Source organism: Nycticebus coucang, chromosome 8 (assembly GCF_027406575.1).
Source record: "Nycticebus coucang isolate mNycCou1 chromosome 8, mNycCou1.pri, whole genome shotgun sequence".
Taxonomy (NCBI): Eukaryota; Metazoa; Chordata; class Mammalia; order Primates; family Lorisidae; genus Nycticebus; species Nycticebus coucang.
Genome location: NC_069787.1, coordinates 69,050,662 through 69,075,115, shown reverse-complemented (window position 1 = coordinate 69,075,115; position 24,454 = coordinate 69,050,662). Strand labels below are relative to the sequence as shown.

General features: G+C 36.3%; 1 protein-coding gene and 1 non-coding gene across 2 annotated transcripts in view; both read right to left on the bottom strand.

Annotated features, from left to right (window-relative positions):
* Window positions 1–24,454, bottom strand: part of RARB (retinoic acid receptor beta) — a 426,501-nt gene that overhangs the window by 358,848 nt on the left and 43,199 nt on the right. The window lies entirely within an intron of this gene.
* Window positions 13,201–13,307, bottom strand: LOC128592831 (U6 spliceosomal RNA). The gene has a single exon (XR_008382044.1). It is a non-coding gene; the product is annotated as a U6 spliceosomal RNA (small nuclear RNA).

Genomic DNA, 24,454 nt, shown 5'->3' with positions numbered 1-24,454 from the left:
AATATTATAGATTAATTTCTGTATTATTGACATCAGGTCTTTTTTGTATGTTGGATAGAATTCAACTATTAATCCAAACTGGTCCAGGGCTTTTTTTGTTGTTGTGAGGATTTTCATTACTGTTTTGATTTCACTGCTCATTATTGGTCTGTTTAGGAATTCTATTTCTTCCTGGTTAAGTCTTGGGCGGTCATGTGTTTCCAGTCCATTTCCCCTGTGTTCTCTAGTTTATGTACATTGATATTTACATGTGTTTGTGGATCATGTTTTTTATTCTGCAGTATCAGTTGTGATGTCACCTTTTTCATTTCTGATTGAGTTTATTTGGGTCCTTTTTCTTCTGTTCTTGTTAATGAATAGGAGGTCTGTTGATTTTGTTTTTTTCCCAAAGAACCAACTTTTTGTTTTATTGATCCTTTACATTTGTTTTTCTTTGTTTTCCTATTCATTTAGCTCTGCTCTGAGCTTCATTTTTTTTGTTCCTTCTGCTGGCTGTAGGTATGGTTTGTTTTTCCTTTTATAGTTTCTTCAAGTGTGACATGAAGTCATTAATTTGTAATCTTTCTGTCTTTTTTGATGTAGGCATCTATAAATTTTCCTCTGAGGAATGCTTTTGCTGAGTCTAATAGATTTTGACAGTTTGTGTCCCCTTTATTGTTCAGTTCAAATAATCTTTTGATTTCCATCTTATTTTTATTCTCGACCCAATAATCATTCAGAAGAAGACTGATTCATTTCCATGACTTTGTGTAGGTTTGAGTATTTCTCTCATGACTGATTTCTAGTTTTATCCAATTGTGATCTGAGAAGGTACATGGTATGATTTAAATTTTGAAAAATTTTTTGATATCTGTTTTTTAACTCAAGATATGATCAGTCTTGGAGAAGGTCCAATGTGCTGCTGAGAAGGTGTATTCTGTAGTTTTTTGAGTAGAATGTTCTGCAAATGTCTGCTAAGTCCATTTGATTAGTTGTCTATTGTTTCTTTATTTTCTACTTTGATAATTTGTCCAGCTGTGACAGGGGGGTGTTGAGGTCCCCAGCAATCATGATGATACTATTTATTTCTTTACTTAGCTCTAGTAAAATTCGCTTTATGTATCTGGGAACTCCTGTGTTGGATGCATATATAAAATTCTAGGCTGGCAGTTATTCTGTTTACATTGTTTGAAGATGAAGCTCTAATCCCTTCTGACTTGTAAGGTATCCACTAAGAAGTCTCCAGTTACCCTGACAGATTTTTCTTGTAGGTTATTTGGTGCTTTCATCTTGCTTGCAGAATTTTTCCTTCATTTTTACTTTGGCCAGGTTGATTTGTGTCTTAGAGATAACCTGTTTGCTATGAATCTCCTGGTGTTCAATATCCATGACAAAAAACAAATCTGTTATGTCTGAATTTCTGGTAATACCAGAGACATTTTCCTCAATAATTTCCTCAAATAGGTTTTCCATGCTTTTAGCACTTTCTTCTTCTACCAACTATAGTTCAAATGTCAGTTTGCTTCACACAGTCTGTTATTTCTCTCAGTGATTGCTTGGACTTTGTAATAGTCTTTTCTGCCTCTTGGAATGACTAGCTATTTTTTATTATTATTTTTTATTAAATCATAACTGTATACATTGATATGATCATGGGGCATCATACACTCGCTTCATAGACCATTTGACACATTTTTATCACAGTGGTTAACATAGCCTTTCCGGCGTTATCTCAGTTACTGTGCCAAAAGCTTTACATTCTACATCTACCAAGTTTCGCAAATACCCCTGTAAGATGCACCACAGGTGTGATCCCACCGATCCCCCTCCCTCTACCCACCCCCCCCTTTCCCACTTCCCCCTATTGTTAAGTTGTAACTGGGTTATAGCTTTCATGTGAGAGCCCCAAATTAGTTTCATAGTAGGGCTGAGTACATTGGGTACTTTTTCTTCCATTCTTGAGATACTTTACTAAGAAGAATACGTTCCAGCTCCATCCATGTAAATGAAAGAGGTAAAGTCTCCATCTTTCTTTAAGGCTGCATAGTATTCCATGGTATACATATACCACAATTTATTAATCCATTCGTGGATCGATGGGCACTTGGGCTTTTTCCATGACTTAGCTATTATGAATTGGGCTGCAATAAACATTCTGGTACAAATATCTTTGTTATGTTGTGATTTTTGGTCTTCTGGGTATATGCCCAGCAGAGGAATTACAGGATTGAATGGCAGATCTATTTTTAGATCTCTGAGTGTTCTCCATATATCTTTCCAAAAGAAATGTATTAATTTGTATTCCCACCAGCAGTGCAGAAGTGTTCCCTTTTCTCCATATCCATGCCAACATCTCTGGTCTTGAGATTTTGTGATATAGGCTAGTCTCATTGGCTTCTTATTTGTTTTCAACTTTCTCTTCAATTCTCTTTATCATATTTACCATCCATATTGTAAGTTCCATTTCCGTCACTTCTGCAATTTCCTTGTGGGTGGAGTCCACTACTATAGCTCCACTGTGTTCCCTTGGGGGTATCAGACTATTTTATTTTTTCACTTTTTTTGAGGTTCTTTTTGCTGGTTGCTTCTCATCTGTCTCTTCTTCTCTTGGCATGGGTTAATAGGATTATAGCCTATTCTCCTCTGCTGAGGACTCTTTCAAACCAAGTCCAGGAGTGATAGCTGCTCAGGGCTGGGGGATCCAGAGTGATGTGTGGGACTTTGGGGAGGTTCTGTGGGCCCAGCTGTACTGGTAGAGACTCACTGGTGAGGTCTCAGTGTCCAGGCTGAACTCTGGGTCTCAAGGATAGAGTCACAGGCCCAGAGGAAGCCCTGGAGCTATAGAGGCAGACTTGGGTATAGTGAGAGCTTCAGAGCTGGCTTTGGGGATTTTGGGTATAGGGTTACTCACTGGGGGGCTATTCCACAAGCATGGGGATTGCTGATGCCAAGTTATGCAGACAGTCACTTGTCTCAGTGGTACAGGGTCCACATAGGTGGGCCAGACCTGCTGCTCAGCCAAGGTTCTCCACCCATAGCTAGGACCCACTCAAGAAGGTGCCTGAGACTTCCTGAGGGGTGCCTGTGGGTGTGTCTAGGACTCTTCTTCTGTGAGGAGGTGTGCTCAGCTTCCAGTCATGGACACAACACAGGGAAGTGTCTGTTCCCTTCCAGGCCTGGTGGACCTGGGTCTGGTGTCAGAGTAATGAGGATGACACTGGTTGCAAAAACTTGGGATTGGCAGGTGCCAGAGCTCTGCTGTACTTGCTCTTCAGTGGAATGTCTCTGTAAATACTCTGATCATCTCCCCAATAAGTCCAGAGGCCTGCAGTGGAAAAGGGAGACCCCCTCACAGGTTAAGCCTTCCCTCTGGGACAGTCTAGTAAGCAATGGTTTTAGGCAGCCATCTTGTACCCTCTTAAGGGTCTCTTTTTAGGGTGATGAAAGTGATCTGGAATTAGATAGTGGTGATGATTGTATAACGTCTAATGAACTAAAATCTACTGAATTTCACACTTTAAAATAGTGAACATTATGACATATCTCAATAAAGCTGTATTAAAAAAATAATACATCTGAGTTTCTGGCCAAAAGTCTGTACATTAGTGTTTTTATTTTGTTTTTTTTTGAGACAGAGTCTCACTTTGTTGCCCTTGGTAGAATGCTATGGCATCACAACTCACAGCAGCCTCAACTCTTGGGCTCAAGTGATTCTCTTGTCTCAGTCTCCTAAGTAGCTGGGACTACAGGTGCCTGCCACAACACCTGGATATTTTTTTGTTGTTGTTGTTGTTGTTGCAGTTGTCATTGTTGGTTAGCTGGCCCAGGCTGGGTTCGAACCTGCCAACTTCGGTGTATGTGGCTGGCACCATAACCACTGTGCCATGGACGCCAAGCCTGTATATTAGATATTTGAAAGGCAATTTTAAAACAAAGATTACCAGCCCATGTAAAACAAAGAACTGTTTAGAATATATATTTTTATCCCATAAAGAAGAGATATAGTTTAAGATATAGTAAATGTCTAATGGACTTTGGAATATTGAAGTACAAATAAAATGTCTAATGGATTTTGGAGTATTGAAGTACAAAGAGAAAAATTAATGACAAAAATGATGAGATAGAAAAAAAGAAACAGGATATTTATTTAAAAAATATTCTAGGTACTTTAAGATCATTTATAAGGCTGTTTTCAGAGGCTACCTTAAGTGATTATCTAATAGGTACCACAACTTATTATGAGATCATCTTGGTTATTTAGTAACCAAATACACTAAATGGATTAGCTAAAGTATACTGAATATTGTACTATATAGAAACCCTCTGTTGCAAAGTTTTAATGTAGAAAAGCTTTTAACTGTTAAATCTTTTCAGATAAAAGAAGCTCTTTATTAAGTGGAAAGATAGCAATTATGATAATAGCATAAGATATTCTCTTTCAAGCAATACCATAAGTACAGGGAAATACCAAATGCGGAAAGTTCACAGTATGAGTGGCTCAATAGGAAGACCTATAAGAGACCTAGAGATAGGCAGAGACATAGGATAAGACAGCAAATGATTATCAGAATAATGTTATTCTTAAAATATTTGGGCTTTTAAATGAGGATTATAATATTAGAAAAATACATTAACTATGATAAATGATGCAAGATTATCCAGACAAATAACAACACCTAAATTGAAAAAAGGTCCTAGCACTCTTTGTAAAATGGATTGCATGAGAAGTTCTGTATTTCCATACCCTTTACCAAATACCAAATTTAATATGAAGTGATAAATAATCGAAGCAACAGCAAAAATGTAGTGACACAAAATTTAGAATTTATTTTCCTTATTACATATGTGTGTATTAATAGTTTTGAGCACTAGCACTTTCATATATATTAAAGTAGACAGCGAGGGGGAGAAAGAATGCTCCTTCTTTTTCTTCTTTCTTCTTCGTTTTTTTCCTTCCTCCTTCTTTTCATCTTCTATGAATTCCCATGCTCCCTCCCTTCCTTTTCTTTCTTATTAAAAAGAAAATTATTATTTTAAGATAAGAATAAATAGGCTATCGCTACCCCAAGATGGGATAAGTCTACTACAGACTCACTTTGTGCATATTGCAATAATAATAATAAAATTATTATTTTAAGATAAGAATAAATAGGCTGTCTGAAATTGTTAAGTAAAATTAGGCAGGTGCCTACTTATCAACCATATTTATTGGTTTGTTTACTGATCTAATTCTAGCAATTAGCATTAATATTTATTGAGTGAATGTAGTAGGGAAGATTGCTGTATTTATAAGGCAATTCATTCATACAGTGAGATATAACTGTATCATGAAATGTATCAGAAATATGAATGAGGTTTCTGAGAATTATATAAAGACTATAGAGTTAAAACTAAGATCCCCTGAAATAATTCACATGTACTACTTTTCCAGGCTATGTAGACTTGAGGTTGATAATCTCATGAAATTTGTAGAGATGTTTGATTTATACAACGCCGGAGTTGATTTTAAGCATGAACAGCAGGGATGATGAAAGTCCGTAGTATCTGAATAAATACTGCAGTAATATTTGGCATTGTTCATTTACAGATATAAATACTACAGAGAAAATTATGAGATTTCCATTTATATTTTAATGCACAGGAAAGTGATAATAGTCAAAGAAAGGCTTTTATAACAGGCTTCCCATCCTGTGTCTGTAGTGTGTGCACATTTGCACATGTTTGTGTCTTCATTCTGCCCTGTACCTTGTAATCTCACTTAAGAGCTGTAATAAATAATAGAAAAGTGGTTAACCACAAGAAATAGCAGACTTGCTTATTACAGCTATGGAATGTTTTGTCTGTGATTTGAGTAAGTAAAAAGCATGATGACTATTGCAGGCACAGAGGAAAGGGGTAGTTGAAATTCAACCACAATGACAACTGAATACCCTTTACCTTTACTGGAACTCTGAAAATATCTCCGGTCTCTTCAGTGAGGAAAAGGATGCTTTCTTTTTAATAGTTCAGTACTCTAACTCACTACAAGTATCTCCAAATGTTTGAATCTACTATCATTTTAATCCCAGTTTCCAGAAGCTTTTCTGGTTTTCTGAGTAAAATGTTGCTTATAATATTTGATAACAAGAATTTGTAGTACTGACCAAGATAGGGTAAGTCTACTACAGACTCACTTTCTACATATTGTAACCAAAGAGTCCAGACAGAATAAATAAAAAAAGTAGTTACGTGAGGATTCTGAAAAGTAAACCATTGTAAGAAGATAGTAAGGAAAGTAAAAACCTGAAGAATGGCCAGTACCACTAAGTTTTCTCGTTAATTGAATATAATCTTGGTGGCCCAAGTTAGAAAACAATATGGTGGTCATAGGCAGTAGGAATTCTGAGAGAATCTCCTATTTTTTTTGTTGCTTTATCTCAAAGGCAGAGGTAGTCACTTAGAAATGTGTAAGAGTTTAAGGAGAGAGTCCCATGTTTCTGGTCAAGGAACCAGCAAAGAGAACCTTTGGAACCAGAGAGTACAAGAAAATCCCAGGGAGGAGAGGATTAGAGAAGGTAATTCCCTAACTCTATTACAAACTGAAACAAGTCCTATGCTTGCCACCAAACTATGCATAGACAGAATGAACTCAAAGAAAGAAATAATACAAACATTAGAATAGAAGGAAGTTGAAAACAGAAAGTTTACAGAGAAAGATTGATAAAAACAAAAGCTTATTCTTTGAAAAGAGCAATAAAACTGTTAGGAGTTTAGCCAGATAGACCAAGAAAACAAGAAGAGATACAAATTACTCGTATTAAGAATAAAAAAAGGTGCCAGGTACAATGGCTCACTCTTGTAATCTTAGTACTTCGGGAGGCTGAGAAGGTAGGGTCACTTGAACTTAGGAGGTGGAGACCAGCCTGAGTAAGAGGGAGACCCCGTTTCTCCTAAAAAAAAAAAAAAAATAGAAAAATTATCTGGGCATGTGGAGCATGCCTGTAGTCCCAGCTACCATGGAGGCTGAGGTGGGAGAATCATTTGAACCTAGGATTTGAGATTGCTGTGAGCTATATTGATACTATGGCACTCTAGCCTGGGTGACAGAGTGAGACTTTGTCTTAAAAAAGAAAAAAAATAGAATAAAGGAGAAGATATAACTAGAGATGACTACAGACTCTACAGACCTAAAAATTTGATAACTTATGATAACTTAGATGATATAGACTAATTTCTTTTCTTCTTTTTTTTGAGACAGAGTCTCAAAAAGGTTTATCACCCACGTCACAGCTCACAGCAACCTCCAACTCCTGGGCTTAGGCAATTCTCTTGGCTCAATCTTCCGAGTAGCTGGGACCACAGGCCCACCACAATGCCTGGCTATTTTTTGTTGCAGTTTGGAAGGGGCTGGGTTCGAACCCACCACCCTTGGTATATGGTGCCAGCACCCTATCCACTGAGCCACAGGTGCCACCCAATATGGACTAATTTCTTTACAGACATAAATCAGCATAACTCACTCAAGAAGAAATATATAATCTGCGTAGTCTATATATATTAAAGAAATTGAATTTGCAGATAAAGACCTTTTACAAAGAAAATTCCAAATCCAAGTGACTTCCCTGATAATTTCTATCAAATATCTAAAAAAAATGTAATAGCAAATCTACACAATCTCTTTCATAAAATAGAAGAGAAAGTAACATTTCCCAATTATTCTCACAAAGCCAGTGTTACCCTGATAGCAAAACTAGACAAAGATATTATAAGAAAACTATAGACCAATATTCCTAATCAAAAGCTTTCAAAATCCTGAAAAAATGTTAGAAAATTGAATGTAGAAAAATGTAAAAAGAATAATATATATTAACAAACTGGGGTTTATACTGCAGACATAAGGCTGGTTCAATGTTCAAATATGAATTAAGTTAGTCATGGTATCAACAAGTTAAGAAAGAAAAGCCTTATCATTCTCTCAATAGATACAGAAAAACTATTAGACAAAATCAATATCTATTCATGATAAAAAATCAAATGAATAAACTCTTGGCAAACCAGGTATAAAAATAAATGTTCTTAACCAAATAAATGCCATCTACAACAACAACAACACCCCCATAGCTTATAATGTAGGGGAGAGACTGAAGGGTTTTCTTCTAGCATCAGGAGCAGAACCAGGAGGTCTATTCTCACTACGTTTATTAAACATGATTTGCAAATTCTTAGGCATGAACAAAAGCAAGGAAAAGAAATAATATGCACACACATTAGGAGGGAATACATAAAAACTGTTTCTCTTTACATGACAGATGATTGTCTACATGAAAAAATTCCAAGGGGGTGGCGCCTGTGGCTCAAAGGAGTAGGGTGCTGGCCCCATATGCCAGAGGTGGCAGGTTCAAACCCAGCCCTTGGGAAAAAAAAAAAAATTCCAAGGAATTTTCCATACGCATATACACATAAATCTCTTAGAGTTAATAAGTGATATTAGCAAAATTATAGGATATAAGGTCAATATACTAAAAAATCAATTTTATGCCTATATGGATGCTCATTGATTTATGATAGTGTTATAGTAATTGAAAGTATCCTAAGTTGAAAATGTATTTAATACTCCTAATCTATTCAGTATCATACTTTAGCAGTGCTCACCTTAAATGTGGACAGAACACTTAAAGTAACCTAAATTGGCAAAATCACCAAATACAAAGCTTATTTTATAATATAATATTAAATATCATGTGTAATTTTTCTATTTCAGACTATTAGAAGGTACATAAGTTTTGTTTACATACCTTGTTTTGTGCAGACTGAGTCATATATAATACTATATTATACTAAAAGTGAAGAACATAATAGTTATATGGGTACTCAAAGTACAGTTTCGAATTATGGTACTTTGCATTTGGACCACTGTAAAGTGAAAAGATTATAAGTTGAGGACTGTGTGTATATCAGCAATGCATAAGTGGAAATCAAAAACTGTAAAAGTATCAATTACAATGGCATTGATAAATATACTGAGACAGAAATCTGAAAAAACATATGGGCAAGATGTGTATGCTGGACATTTTAAAACATTGGTCAAAGAAACAAAAGAAAACCTAAATAAGTGAAGATATATACCATATTCATGGATTAGAAGTCTCAATATTGCCCATTCTTCCCCTGTGAGTCTATAGATTCAATGCAATCATATTCAGAATCAGGTTGTAGACACTAACTAGCTGAGTCTAACATGTACATGAAAAGTCAAAGGAACTGAAGTTCCCAAACAGTTTTGAAGAATAAAATTAAAGCAACCATACTATTTGATTTCAAGATGTAATTAACTACAGCAATAAACAGTAGAGTATGAATTAAAAAAAAAAACATAGATCAATGGAGCAGAAGAGAGAGTTTGGAAATAGATCTACACAATATGGTCAGTACATTTTTTACAAATGAGTAAAGACAGGTTAGTGAAAAATTGATAGTTTGTCCATAAATGTTCCTTGAAGAACTCGATATCTAGATGCAAGGGAAAAAAGAAAGAAATTCCAACAATACCTCATAGACCTAAATGTTAACATAAAGCCATATTATTTTTCTTTTTTTTTCTTTTTTTTTTTATTAAATCATAACTGTATACATTGATATGATCATGGGGCATCATACACTCGCTTCATAAACCATTTGACACATTTTTATCACAGTGGTTAACATAGCCTTCCTGGCGTTATCTCAGTTACTGTGCCAAAACATTTACATTCTACATTTACCAAGTTTCGCAAATACCCCTGTAAGATATTATTTTTAGAAGAAAATCTTTGTGACTTTGTCAGGTTATAAGATCTTAGTATATGATACCAAAAGAAAAAAAAAGATGATAAATTGGACTTCATCGAAATTAGGGACTTTAAGAAAGAGACTGTCAAGAGAATGAAAAAGTCAATCACAAATTAAAAAGAAATATTTAGAAATCTCATCTCCAAAAAAGCCGTATAGACAGGCTATATAAAGAACTCGTAAATATCGACAAAGGTTTGAACAGATTTTTCAAAGAAGCTATGCTCAACTTTATCAGTCATTCAAGAAATACACATTTAAACTGAAATGTGAAATCATTACATACTAGGATGGCTAATATTAAAAACAAAAGACATTACCGAGTACTGGCAAGATGTAGATCAGTCAGAACTTTCACACATAGCTTTAGATACAGCTAAACTTCTCAAAAGAACAGTCTAAAAGGTTGCAGGGAACTTTTTCTTTCTGAGAAGAGTATCACTTGACTTTGAGAAAGTAAAACTACAGGTCTTATAGGGGTATTCAACCTTTTTTTGTTTTTTTTCTCTATTGCACATTAGAAGAATAGGGTTGTTTGGGGCCATATATTAAGTATACAAACTCCAACAAAAACTGATTAGTAAAAATAATAAACAAATAAAAGGTCTTCACAAAATCAGCCAGTGGGCTGTAGGGTGGACAAGGATTTCTGGGTTTGCCTTCAGATAGCTGGAGGAAACAGCAATTAAAGGTACCTTGCCTTGGTGCTTCTGAACAGGAAAGATTAGTATGGTTACAAGGAAAATCAGCTAATTTTAAATAAGGTACAAAGCCTACTATTTAGTGAAAAAAAAAAAAACAGGCATTATTTTGCTAACTTGTGTGTTGATGAAACTTTTTTTTTTTACAATAACCATTAAAATGTTAACAGCAAAGTGCAAATCTGATCTTGGTTACTGGGTGTGAAATATTTGTTTGCTTGTTAGTTTGTTTTAAGGAGGGGATATTCTGGGAAGTACAGAGCCAATGAAACATACTTATAAGGCACATTATACCTTTTGTTTAACATTTTCTTATTTTTTTTAGATTTTAAGGTTAGAGGGATGTTAGTGATATCACAGTTCTTGTTCAGTGTATCGGTCATCTATTGCCACATAACAGAAATAAAAATCAATCTTACGAAAGACCAACTAGAGCTGTCTTATCAACATGATAGTCCCGTATGACTAATTAAATGTAAAACTGAATAAAATTAATAACTTGATCTGCAGGTAGTGGCATGGATGTGGAGAGAAGGGATCACTTTTACACTGTTGATGGGATTGCAAACTAATACAGCCTCTGTGGAAAGCAGCATGGTGAATACTCAAAGAACTCAAAATAGACTTCCCATTCTGATCCCATAATCCCATTACTAGGGTTCTACTCAAAAGGAAAAAAAATCATTTTATCATAAGGACATTTGTGCTAGATTGTTTATTGCAGTTCAATTTACAATCTCTGAGATGTGGAAACAACCCAAGTACCCATCAACCTATGAATGGATTAATCACTGTGGTATATGTATGCCATGGAATACTATCCAGCCATAAAAAAGATGGAGACTTTATATCTTTTGTATTAATCTGGATGGAATTGAAACACATTCTTCTTAGTAAGTATCACAAGAATGGAAAAGTAAGTATCCAATGTATTTAATACTAACATAAATCTAGTAGGTGAACTAATACACACCCACATAAGAGGAAAACTCAATTCAGTTCAAGTTGGGGAGAGGGAGATGGGAAGAGCAAAACAGGAGGAGGGAGGTGCATGGGTGTGTTATCGAATGGACACAATGTAAGGGCACACCTCTTGGGTACAGGACACAACTACAACAGGGACCTTACAAAACAAATGCAAACATTGTAACTTCATATTAATCTGAAATTTTAAAAATTAAAAAATTAAATTCATATACATAAAAAAAGTAATGACTTGGTTTCTTAGTCATATGAGCAACATTATTGAGCATATGTGTTCAATAGCTACAAGTGGCCGGCTCCCATTATTAGATACCATTGCAATAGTGCAGTATAAAGACAAAACTAGGCCCTGGAGTCTGGAAGAGTGTCGTTTCCATTCTGGCTCTATGACTTTGGATAAATCTCAGCTTTTTGTAAACTAATGAAAGAATATTTTCTATCTGGGAAGATTAAACTAGATGATGTATGCCTGACACATTATAAATTCTAAATGGATATTAACTATAACGATAATTATTGTTAGAAACTGACCACTAGGCAAATATAACCTACCTGAAATATTTTAGCTTTATTTTGAAATAGTTCACTCCAATGTTGAGCCACAACTTATGTTGGTGAACAGGACATTGTTTTTATTTCTTCTTGTCAGTCTATTCCCCAAGATTGGGAGACGGGTGGGAGAAAGGGAAAGTCTTCCATTTTTATTTACAATTCCATGAAATGGAGAAGGACAGCCAGACCACTAACTCTCTGAATTTCCTAAGTATCTGTAGGTTCTCAGTGTGCCAAAAGGCATGAGATAGATTAGGTTTTAAAGAAAAAATGCTATAATCTCGCTGTCCTTCATAATTATAAAATCATTCTTCCCCAAAGAATTATTAAGAAACAAAACCATTTGGAATAGAGTGCATTTGCACATAAAAGAGAACTGTGGAAGGAACGGAGTAGACAGAAGGGGGATCGTATTAATGCCAGAAATTCCTGGGCTTAAACTTCAGGATAAGCACACTTCATTATTTATTTTTACTTCTTTGGTGTCACTAGGCACCATCATTCATAATATATTTATTCAAAATCCCTCCTCAGGCCAGAAATATATTTTACAATACAAGTCTTTGATAATCTCAAAAGCTTTAGTGCCCTTCATTATAGAGCATACTTAAAGAGAGGATGAGCTTCAGTTGGGGTGACCTGTCACACCCAGCTCATCCATTACATCTCTTGTCACAACTGTTTACTTTTTCACACTGTGCTGAAGCCATTAAGAAGGAACACGAAGGTAGGATTGGCTACATGCTGTTCTCCTCTTGACCTGCCAAGGAATTAATCTTGAATGCTCAATTTAATGCTTTCTAACAACCGCGACTAGAGGGGAGAAAGAGTCTATTGCATTAAAGGGGGGAAAAGTCACCCATTTAAAGCATAGAACTTAATTTCACTGACATACACCTCCACCACTTTATCCTTGACAGGGAAAAAGTAGCAAAAAGTCTGCACATCATTTAACCACTATGCCATATAGCCAATGACTACTGAGGTAGAATGCTTACTTATGTATTAAGCTGGATAAAAATCAATATGACATACCATTTGTAAACAATAATTGCAAATGGCGGTAGTTTATAGAGAACTAGGATTTTCTACCATCAATTTGAGGAAAAACTTATAAAAACTTTTTTGTACTTACCAAATTCAATTTAGGAATCTTTGTATTTTACTATTTTTTTTTTAAAATATGGAACGCTTCACGAATTTGCGTGTCATCCTTGCACAGGGGCCATGCTAATCTTCTCTGTATCATTCCAATTTTAGTATATGTGCTGCCGAAGCGAGCACGAATCTTTGTATTTTTGTACACCTTCAAGAAGTCACAAGAAATTCATACAATAAAAGATCATGACATAATGCTATGTAAATTCTCTTTCCTGAAACCCATAGAAATGAGCAAAAGGAATAAAATATAGGGGAGAAAATATGATCTAAATTAAACCAGGAAACGACATCCATCACAAATCACAGGCAGTTTGCCCAAGACGGTGACATTTGTTCCAAATTGAATTTATAAAACACAAATGTCAATAAATCTTTGCAAACTTGTCTTGCAGGATATAGACCTTTCTGAAGGTGTCCGAGCAGGTCCTGAGAGATCCAGACAATGGTCCTTTCCTTAGAGAAGTAAGGACTGAGATAGTGGACATGACATCAGAGACAAACACAGGTGTGGTGGCAGGCACCTGAAGTCCCAGCTGAAGAAGGCTGAGGCAAGAAGATGGCTTGACCCCAGGAGTTGGAGGTTGCTGTGAGCTATGACACTACAGCACTCTACCAGGGCAATCGAGTGAGACTCTGTCTCAAACAAACAAACAGACAAACATCCATCCTTGCTGAGTTTGGCTCCTTGCAACCTAAAGATCCTTATCAGAGTGGAGGTGAAACAGAAGAAACAAGAGGAAAAAAGTAGAGAAACAAATTGCAACTTAGTGAAGAATCTTCACTAGAAGTCACCCCAATATTCTTCAAGAGAGCATAAGGCACATTAGTGAGAGAGAATCTGTTCTACTTTGAATTTACTCCCTGCACAGGTGCTTCTATCAAACTAGTGGTGAGCAAACAGAAAGTCACTCGGAGTTGACATGTACTCTGCAAAGGTCAAACAAGGCACCTACATGTGGTTACCATTTTTGGTCTCCCACCAAAAAAACTCAAAAGGGAATATAAATAGCAATCAGGACACTTCAGGGGATTGGAAATGAAGGTGACTACAGACAAATATTTCTCTATACTATTAACAAATGGAAGGGAACATGGACTCTTTTGTAGGTTTGGAGAATATCAAAGAATCAATAGAGAAGGTGAAGTAAGAGTGAAATAATGAAAGAGAAGAAAGGTACAGTGACCACACCTAGAAAACAGATGAAATAAAATCATCATGAAGAAAAGGAAACCAAGTATAACGAACACTTCGTAAAAATAGAGGCAATAACAAGGGGGCAAGCATGAAAAAGTAACAAGTGCAAAGGAAAACTAAAATCAGTGAAAGTTAGACGAGATACAGCAAACAGAAGAGATTATCCTTAAATAGGGAAGTGGACAAATGAACAATCAAAAAGCCAAATCAACCCCAGAACTCTCAAAGGCACACACAAGAAAAATTTCCTATGAAAAAGGACGTTTGGCATTATATTAAGTGAAAGAAGCCAAGCACAGAAAGACAAATCTCACATGTTCTCACTCACATGTTAGGGCTAAATAGTAAAAACAATTGATGTCATGGGGAATCGATTGAGAAGAGAGTAGAATGATGGTTACCATAGGCTGAAAAGGGCAGCGAGCAGGCAGAATGAAGCGAGGAGGTTAATGAGTGCAAAAATAGTTAGATAGAATGAACAATATTTGATAGCACAGCAAAGTGACAGCAATCCTCAATAAGTTAGGGCACCCCTGAAAATAACTAAAAGAGTGGAACTGGAATGTTACCAACATGAAGAAATCATAAATGCCCGGGATGGTGAATATCCCAAATACTCCAATTTGATTAGTTCACATGGTATGCCTGTATTAAAACATCACATGTACTCCATGAAGATATGTAACTACTATATAACCATGATAAACAAAAATTAAAAAGGAAAACAGAAAAAGAGGTTCTGTAGCTGTGGATCCAAATGGTACAGCAGTTTCCCATAAAAGGTAGTTACAAACTAATCAGACTGATAATACAGCCGACATCATGTGGTTGCAATGGGAATGGGATGACATGTAAGTCAGCCACTATCTTTATCTTCCACAACAAACTCTCAATGATTACTTTCTCATGTCATCTCTATAGGCCAACATGTGGAATATCCATTATTGTGAGAAATGAAAAAAAAATGGTTGCTGAAATACATAGGTAATATAATCCTAATTGTGAATTTTTGGTGGGTGGTGGAACGGGATTGTCAAGAAATGAGGCTTATTAACACTTATGTATATGACCAGTGTATAATTTCTGTAGTGCTTTTATAATTAATATCAAATAGATTCCCCATTTGAATGGATAAACTTATGTACTATGCTTAGTTAACATGCCAAAGTGATATTTTATTATATAACTTATTTTCTTATGAATGTTTCTTGCATGTCAAGATAAAATATTCATACTTTCATTGATTTCTCTCAAGTTTTTAAAAAATTTTCAATTTAGTTTCAGCAGACACATTTACCTTATAAGTAAAGGTAAATCATCTGTTAAATGGTACACATACTTTCTCAGTCCTGTAGGTCTCCTAAGCAACTTTGTGATAGTGTCCAACCTTCCACTTCTAGAACAGTAGACTAAAACGTGAAATAGTCAGTAAACAGGCTGACCAAGGAAAGCATGCAGTGAATTAAACCAGTCAACAGTAATTATGGCAGGCTTCAATATTCTGAGCTGTCATATACTTGGTCTCTTACAGTGTGACATTCTGAATTGTGAGAAAGGCCATGGAGCTAAACCTTCCTGAGGTGCAGTTCAAGATACCTGTGGGTAGTTCTACAGTCCCTATATTCAGCTCTCTTGAACCTGTCACATCTTGATCTGCTTTTAGTGTGACTCCTCATGTTTGATTCACAGAGCAGCCTGATAAGGAGGGATGTGGAGTTTGGGAGAACCTGCCAGCAAAGTGAAGGGAGATACGATTTTTGATTGAGTACCTACCTGCAACTTAGACAGCAGCCAACCTGCTGGAAGACAAGCTGAGTGTAAAATCAAATTCACATCCCTCAGCAGATGTTGTACTTGTGTGCCTGTCATATACGTGGTATAAATTAGACTAAGAACATTAAGATTGGCATATATGCAGGCTTTATTCTGAGAAAACAAGAAAACTTGTTCAGAGAGCTCTACAAAATGCTTGAGAAATTCAGCATGGAGTTGATTTTAAGTTCCCTTTGAAAAGAGATTGGCCGTATTACTTCTTTTTCTTAAGAGAAATATTCCAATGGGGCTTTTTGGGGGTAAAACTAAATGATCTTGGAGTCAGAACAAGTTCACTGCTATTTTAAAGTAACTGTAATTTAGTTCCATTGTTTGATTAATAAAGGTTCTTGTAATATCTATTAAGATAAAATTGGATATTGTGATAGAAATGCCCCATTTTATAGGGTGAACATGAAGTCTAAATGGAGATATCTGTAACTCAACTAATTGTCCAAGTGAATAAGAAAAATGCAACATTAAAAAGAAAAAATCTGATGGGGCGGCGCCTGTGGCTCAAGGAGTAGGGCGCCGGTCCCATATGCCGGAGGTGGCGGGTTCAAACCCAGCCCCAGCCAAAAAAAAAAAAAAAAATCTGATGGCTAATCTTTTAGAAAAGTGGACACTCACTCCCTTCCCTTACACATCCTACACAATTAAATTTTTACATGGGCAATTTACTTAAAAAGGCTACTGGTTGTTACCAATTATAGTTATCCATGAATATGTAAGCCACTAAGGACTTGGCAATTACTCTGATCATATATCTATTTTCTGATTTTAAGGGTAATAAATGCATCTTTATTTGGAAGATGACCAAAATTGCAACACAAAAATCTGCAAAGGGGTGCTACGTTTGGGGGGAATTGGTCAGAGTTGTTTGAATTTAACTCTCTTTATAAGAGACCAAAGATATTATCAGTCCAGGGAAACAGAGTAAAACATCGTATTAGTAAGACTGTTGTCAATATTGGTGCAGGTTATGTCCATCACAAGTATGTGTGTATACATGTGGATGTGCCTATATGTCTGTATCATCAGATCTACCTGCCATGTTGCCCATACAATTCTTTCCTACTTTTAACATTGTATCTTAAGATTCTAGGTCAACTCATGACCTTCTGTTTTATCAATATCCTATTTTGAAAGACTTTAATATTTTTATTATGCATATTAATTATTGGGAATTTAAGGATTCCAGAAAGTAGGATCTTACAATGACTAGTACTGACTTCCATCTATTAGGTGTTCAAATATGGTCAAAGTCATTTTGAGCCTCTGAGCAATATCTTCCCTTGAAAGCATTTATACCCTTTGAAAATGGATCCAGAGAGAAGATATCCTGTGTATTGCCCTTTCCATAGTGTTTCTTTGCAGCCCTAGAAATCACCTTCATCATATTAATTCACAAATCACCCTGTCTCAAGGTCTTCCTTAGTTCCCTTCCTTTACTGAAATCCTTTGTTCTTCTCTTTGCACCATCAGATTAATTTATTTGTGTGCTATAACAACTAACCACTTACTAAGCATTTCATAAATAATTTTTGAATTAATGGTTGGTAGATGGTTAGAATAAGTCAGAGTTTTATCTAGTTTTATCTAGGCAAAATGGAACCACCTAGAGCACTGATTTAGGTATCATATTGTTGAAGTTGTAAAACCACCACAATTCACCAGCCCTATGAAATTCAAAGTACTATAGAAGCCTACATCTAAAGGTATTTTATGCTAATACAAATCCTTGTGAATAAATATGGTAAATAATAAGAGGTAAAATTAATCCATTGAGTTTTCAGGTGAACTTCATTTTCCACCTAAAAACCTAATTCCTGGAATACTTAGTAACTTTGCAGAAAGAAAAAAATCTTAATGGTCAATGGTTTAGTTTAAGGTATATGAGTAATAGATTTTGCAATGCACTGAGATGTCCAGCAGAGTTGCGGCTTGGTGTGCTTGCAGTGCAGAATTTAGCTTTCTTTCGTCTATTTTCCTTGCTTTCACATGGATTCTATTTTGATCTTGTAGCTGGCTTCTTGTGAACTTTTTTTTTTCATTGAAGTGCTCTAAAATAACACTCAGTACAATAGACTGCACACCCTCAGTTCTCCCCAGTAACGTTGGATACTAACAAGTAAGCAAACTATGAGATCTCACTTTTGTTCTAGTTCAATTCTGCAAACTATCTGCATGCTTGTTAGGATAATAGACTATTTACAAAATCTTGAATTGTACAAAATTTCCCACCAAATGTGTGAATCGGGACCAGTCATTTTCAAGAGTTCAGTTTCTTCCTCTGTTAAAATGCAGACAGTGGACTAAACCACCTTCAAGTGTTAGCATTCTGTGGTGTTCTGTTTCCTTGCATACCATTTTGTTGGCTATACTTCGCACATTTGGAAAAACTCTTGAACTGAAGGGTGTACATAACTCAGAAAATTACTAAATATTTAGACATACTCTTAGAGCAAGTAAAAGGACAGTGCATAGTCAATGTGTTGAGTTGGTTATCCTGAAACTGGAATTCAGGATAAAATACACTGGATCAAAAAGTTTTTAAAAATACTGAGGTGACAGAGCTAAAAATAGATCTGAAATGTGTGGAAAGAACCAAGTCCCTTTACAAGCACTTCTATGGTAAGTGCTCAGTAAGTGGTAACTAACGTAACATTTCTGTTTATAACTTACTGTTACTTTTTTTTTTTTTTTTTGTAGAGACAGAGTCTCACTTTATCGCCCTCGGTAGAGTGCTGTGGCATCACACAACTCACAGCAACCTCCAACTCCTGGGCTGAAGCGATTCTCTTGCCTCAGCCTCCCGAGTAGCTGGGACTACAGGCGCCCGCCACAACGCCCAGCTATTTTTTTTTTTTTTTTTTTTTGGTTTGCAGTTCAGCCGGGGCTGGGTTTGAACCCGCCACCCTCAGTATATGGGGCCGGCACCTTACCGACTAAGCCACAGGCGCCGCCCTTTACTGTTACTTCTTTTGAGGAACTGCTCTCTTTGCAGTGACTATTGCACATGGATCACAAGCAACTATTAATGTCTTTAGCCACTCATTTGACAATGATTCATTAAGCACCTGCTAAATTCAGGCACCAGGGTAGATGTTGCAGATATAATGGCAAGCTAGAGAGCATGGTTCCTGCCATCACTTAGCTTTCAAGGTTGTCACTGTAAAGGATTAAAAATATATATTGGAATAGAAAGCATTTGTTCTCTATTCAAGCAAGAATACAAATTGCTACCTCTATGCTTGTTATCCAGTTCATATGGATATTCCTTCTAGTCACTACACTTAATATCCTTTAAGCTTTTTTCCTCATAGAAATACTTCCTAATGAAATACTATTCAGCAATAAAGTTGAACACAATAGGAATATATACAACAACATAGGTGCCAGATGAAAAAAGTGAAACACAAAAGTCTACAGGAATGATTCTACATATATATGACAGTCTACAAAAGGCAACATGATAGTGACAGAAAGGATCAGTGGTCACCCTGGGCGGGGGCCAAGGGGTGGGGTCCACTGCAAAGGGGCACGAGGGAACTGTTTAGTATATAGATTTTGGTGGTGGTTACACGATTCAATATATTTACCAAGTTTCATCAAAATGTACACTTACAAAGGCTAAATAAGTTTATTGCTTGTAAATTTCATCACAATAAAGTTAAAAAGTCAACTATTGTTAGTCACCTCCCAAAAAATGTTCAGAAGAGAGAAATGGCATTAACAGCAGGAAAAGAAGGCCCAATTCATAGAGAAATGAATTTTTTTCTGAGTTTTGTAAGTCTAATTGCTAAAATAAGTTATACACTTGAAATGTATTAGCTTTGCTTTTCACAAACATGCCTTAAACAGATGATGTTCTAATTATAATGTATCCTTAGCTTTATCAAAAGTTGAGAATAAGACATCACTGGGAGAATGTTATTGCATTTTCAGTGTTATTAGCATTGAAGTTAATGCCCACAAAGTTCCTTAAGGTCCACTACAGAAGGACCTAAAGAAATGATTGTTAGAATTTAGTATTAAAAAGTGTCCAAATGAAATAATGTTCATTCCTTCAATCTATCATCCCTTATTAATTTTGCTGCCAGGGAATTCAGAAACAAATACAATAATTGTCCCCAATATGTTAACTTAGAATTTTAGCATCTTTTTTCCCTACCTTCTTTTTATTAAAGTGGCATCATTGTATTAATATTTTGAAAAAATTTATCTGGACTTGCTTGAATCATACAGAAATCCATAGGCACTTTGTTAATGACAGGTATGAAACTGACTTTCCTTAAATTATAAATCTTTAAGAAAGAACTAGTGACTCAGTTATATGCCCAAAGAAATGAAGAGATCCCTAAGAGAGTCAGGGATTAGGCAGAAAGGTAAACTTAAAAGAGTTTTGGGGCAGTTGGTCATTGATTTGGATAGCTTAAAAACAGATAAACTTCATATAGAAGAAGAGGAAGTTGGGCCCCATTCCATAGAGCCTTCTGGGTCTTACGTTGCAATTGTTATCCATCTGCGCCTGGCTGTTTTCTGTGACACACAGCCTTGCCTGTGAAGTAACACCTTATTAGTGGGATTCACCCTTTGATGAATGACTCCAATGCATCATTAGAATGACAGGCCACACTGGTGATGTATTTCCAAGTAACTTAATGAGAGCGATAGCTCATTCTGATTACACTCCCATGAAAGGAGGACTGTGTCTTTAGAAGAAATCATCTACAAGCCAATTCTGCTTAATTACAGGATGCAACAGATGCTAATGGTGATGTCAAGATGTTCTTTGGCACCATATTTTTGGCGTTGATCAAAATATGATTTACTGCTCTACTCTACCCTCTTGAAAATGTTCACACAGTATGCACAATCATGAGAAGGCACCTTGGAATCCACTTGGTTTCTAGGCTGGAAGAAGAAACACATTTCCAAAAGAGCTCTCTAAACTGGTGCCTGGAAGGTGCAGGTTTGAGTGCTTGTGTCAATCAAATTGTCCTTGAAGCCACCTTTGGTTAAAAAGAGATGGGGGAGGGAGGAGAAGAAATACAGCCACTTTCCTTTAAGACGGGCAGAAACAGTTTATTATACACATCGTATCCTCCTAATGATAAATATCTTTTATATGGAGTAGGCTTAAAACTAAACCCACCAATGTTTTAATCTTAAGCAGAATTTTGGCAATACTGGTATCAGCCTAAAAAAGCATAAAAGGATTATTTATTAAGCATCTAACATTAATCATTATCCTTTATTAGGTGCCCACTTTATGTCAGGTAAGGAACTAGGGCAGACACATGGTTTCTTAAAGAAGTGTCTGGTTATAACTAACGAAGACATGTTAAGGAAGACGTAAAGTGACACCCAGTTACAAGCTAAAATAGCACAAGGACACAGAAGGCTTTCTCTCAAGGCTGTAAAAACCACACAGAAAGTGTGTTTTCCCTTTTGCCTGGACTACGAGGAAGGTTGGGAAGTTTTACGCGCTATGGTAGTAGTTTCTCCTAATTTCTCTTGCCTTCAGTATCTGGCGGCTGTTCACACATCCTTGTTTGATTAGTTTCGTTATTAATAGATCTGTTTCTTCCCCTATAAGCCATTTCATTTTTTTTTTTGGAAAGTGAACATAAATTACAATGCAAAAAGAGTAGAGTGGCAAGCTGTTGAGGTGGATTCTATGTATGCACATGTATGTCTGTGTATGCACATGGGTAAGGGAGCCTTAACAACAAAACCAAAAGAAAGACATCTTACACTATCCATTGCTTTGCATTTTTTCAAGTGCTATTTGTTTAGCTCATTTGACCTACATCAGCGACCCCATTATGTAGCTAAGACTATGAGTGACTATCTCCACTTACTAGATGACTTGCCCACTATCACATGAAGAATAGACAGCTGAGTTGGCTTTTGAACCTTGGTCTTGCAACCTAAAGATCAGTTCATTTTCTTTCCCTAATGCTTTCTCAAAAAAAAAGAAAAAAATTCACTATAGTAATCAAATGACTTTTGATAACTGTTAAAATATGGGTTAAAAACATAAAAGCTAAGTTACTACAAGATAAATTCTCACATATGAAAAAATTGTTCTATTTCTATTAGTTGGTGTCTGCTGAACCACACAGGGAAGTACAGCCATTAAATTGATTAGCCGAGCTGTAGTTACTAGGGAAGTAGTCCACAGTTAGTTCAATTACAATATTTAATCCATGGCTACAGGTGAGGATTTTACGAAACATGTTCAATAGTGGATTTCTTGTTATGTGGGATTATATAAATGCATTCTTTCTTTTTTTTAATTTAATTTTTTTTTATTAAGTCATAGCTGTGTACATTGATATGATCATGGGGCATCATTCACTAGCTTTACAGACCGTTTACCAAGTTTCACATATACCCTTGTAAGATGCACCCCTGGTTATGCATTCTTTCATTTAAGATACTCCTGTGTCCCTATTCAATAATTATCTTCAGGAAAAAAGTGAGTTCATTTTTCTTACATATTTAACTCTGAGAATAGTAAGAGTTTTGAAATGATGTGTGTGTGTGTGTCACAATATATAGATTTAGATTTACTTCTGTCTTTGCTCCAGGGTTTTTTCTCCATAGAAAGCATCGCATTCAGCTCTTTTTGTATGAATCTAAAAGCCATAGTGGGTCTGGCCGGGTGAGCCGGCAGGAGCTGCAGGCTGAGACCATGCAGGGGTATGGTTTTGGACAAACCCGAGGGACTTCCCCAAGCCTTGAAGTTGTGCTTCATGATTCAACACAATTGTCTAGAAAATACCATTTTTGAAAAGAAAAATAGCGGGGACATGCTTTATTTGAAGATTCTCATAAAATGGGGTTTGGGCTTGGGGAGTGGGGTAGGGGGGTGTAGTCCTTCAGCAAGTGTGATAAAACAACAAAGGATTAGCCTCCCTCCTGCACCTGGATCCTTGCTTTTGGTGCCAAGAGATGCACTCAGTTTTATAAAGCAAACTGTAGATTTAGATTTCAAACAATACGTTAGTGTTACTTTACATTGTAAAGATTCAAAATGGTTCAGGCCCAAGAATAACTCAGAACTGTTGAATGGTTATTTTCCAGCCTCATCGTTCTATGCTTTTAATCTCTTTCTTTTTATATAATAGCAGTCAGAAAATAAAAGGAAGGTAGCTTGAGACTTTCTTAGTCTTTCCTATAAGATGGTATATGGATTGGATACACATTAATTTTTTAACCTAGAGGCAATTCCATTACCAATTTCTTTTCAAGAAAAGAAAAACCATTTAAAATTGACCTTGATAGGAAACTTTAGGTATCATTATGGATTTATTATATTATAATAATATAAATATAATAATATATAATATAAATGTAATAAATATAATATATAAATACAATAAGTGAAGTTCCTATGTGAAGGCAGGAACTCATGATGCTCAGAGAGATGTGGAGACCCAGGGTGGGGTAGTACAGAGACCACTGGATGGGAGTAAGGAATGCCGAGTGTTAGTCCCGGATCTAGCAGCTCTGAAACCCTGTGGCACCTTGCTGAGCCTGTTTCTTATTTTATCAAAAGGGAATAGAGTGTCTCCACAGCCTTCCTCAGGGTTACCATAAGGATCATAGGTAGCAGGGCACATGAAAGAAAGCCTTGGCCTAGATACAGTCAAACCCTATAGCAATGTAAGGCCGTAGAAAATGACTTACTGCTTCTCTCAAGGCTGATGAGGTTTGCTGTGACTATGGCAGAGAGCCCCGGGGTTCTTCTCTTCTGCTGGGTCGATAGAGGTTGTCCAGCCTGAGTAAACCACTGCCCAGCTGCTTCCGATTTTAGCCACAGTCTTTAGAGAGAGAATTTCTACCTCTTTGAGAATAAATGGCAATGTCTTAAGCATGCTCATGTTTTACAATAACACTTTGTTACAAGTGAAAAGAAATACCTTCGAAAACATAGAGCTGCACCCTGAGTATGTAAACAGGGTCCTAGCAGGGAGTAATTAAAAAAAAAAAAAGAAGCAACTTCAAGGAGTTGATGTGCACGGGTGGGGGTGCAAGGGTGGCAGCTCGCATTTCTGAAACGATGCCAGGGAAAACTGTCCTCCCTGGAATCTGGAGTCCTTCAAACTAGATAAAAGTGGGGGTGACTATGCTGTGCCTGGGAAGCCCACAGTGCTGTCGCAAAGGGCATCCTTTTCAAAAGCTGGAGAAGCTGGTTTGTATTATAATAAAAGGCTTCTAGGAAATACCAATTCACTCTCCTCAGAAAACA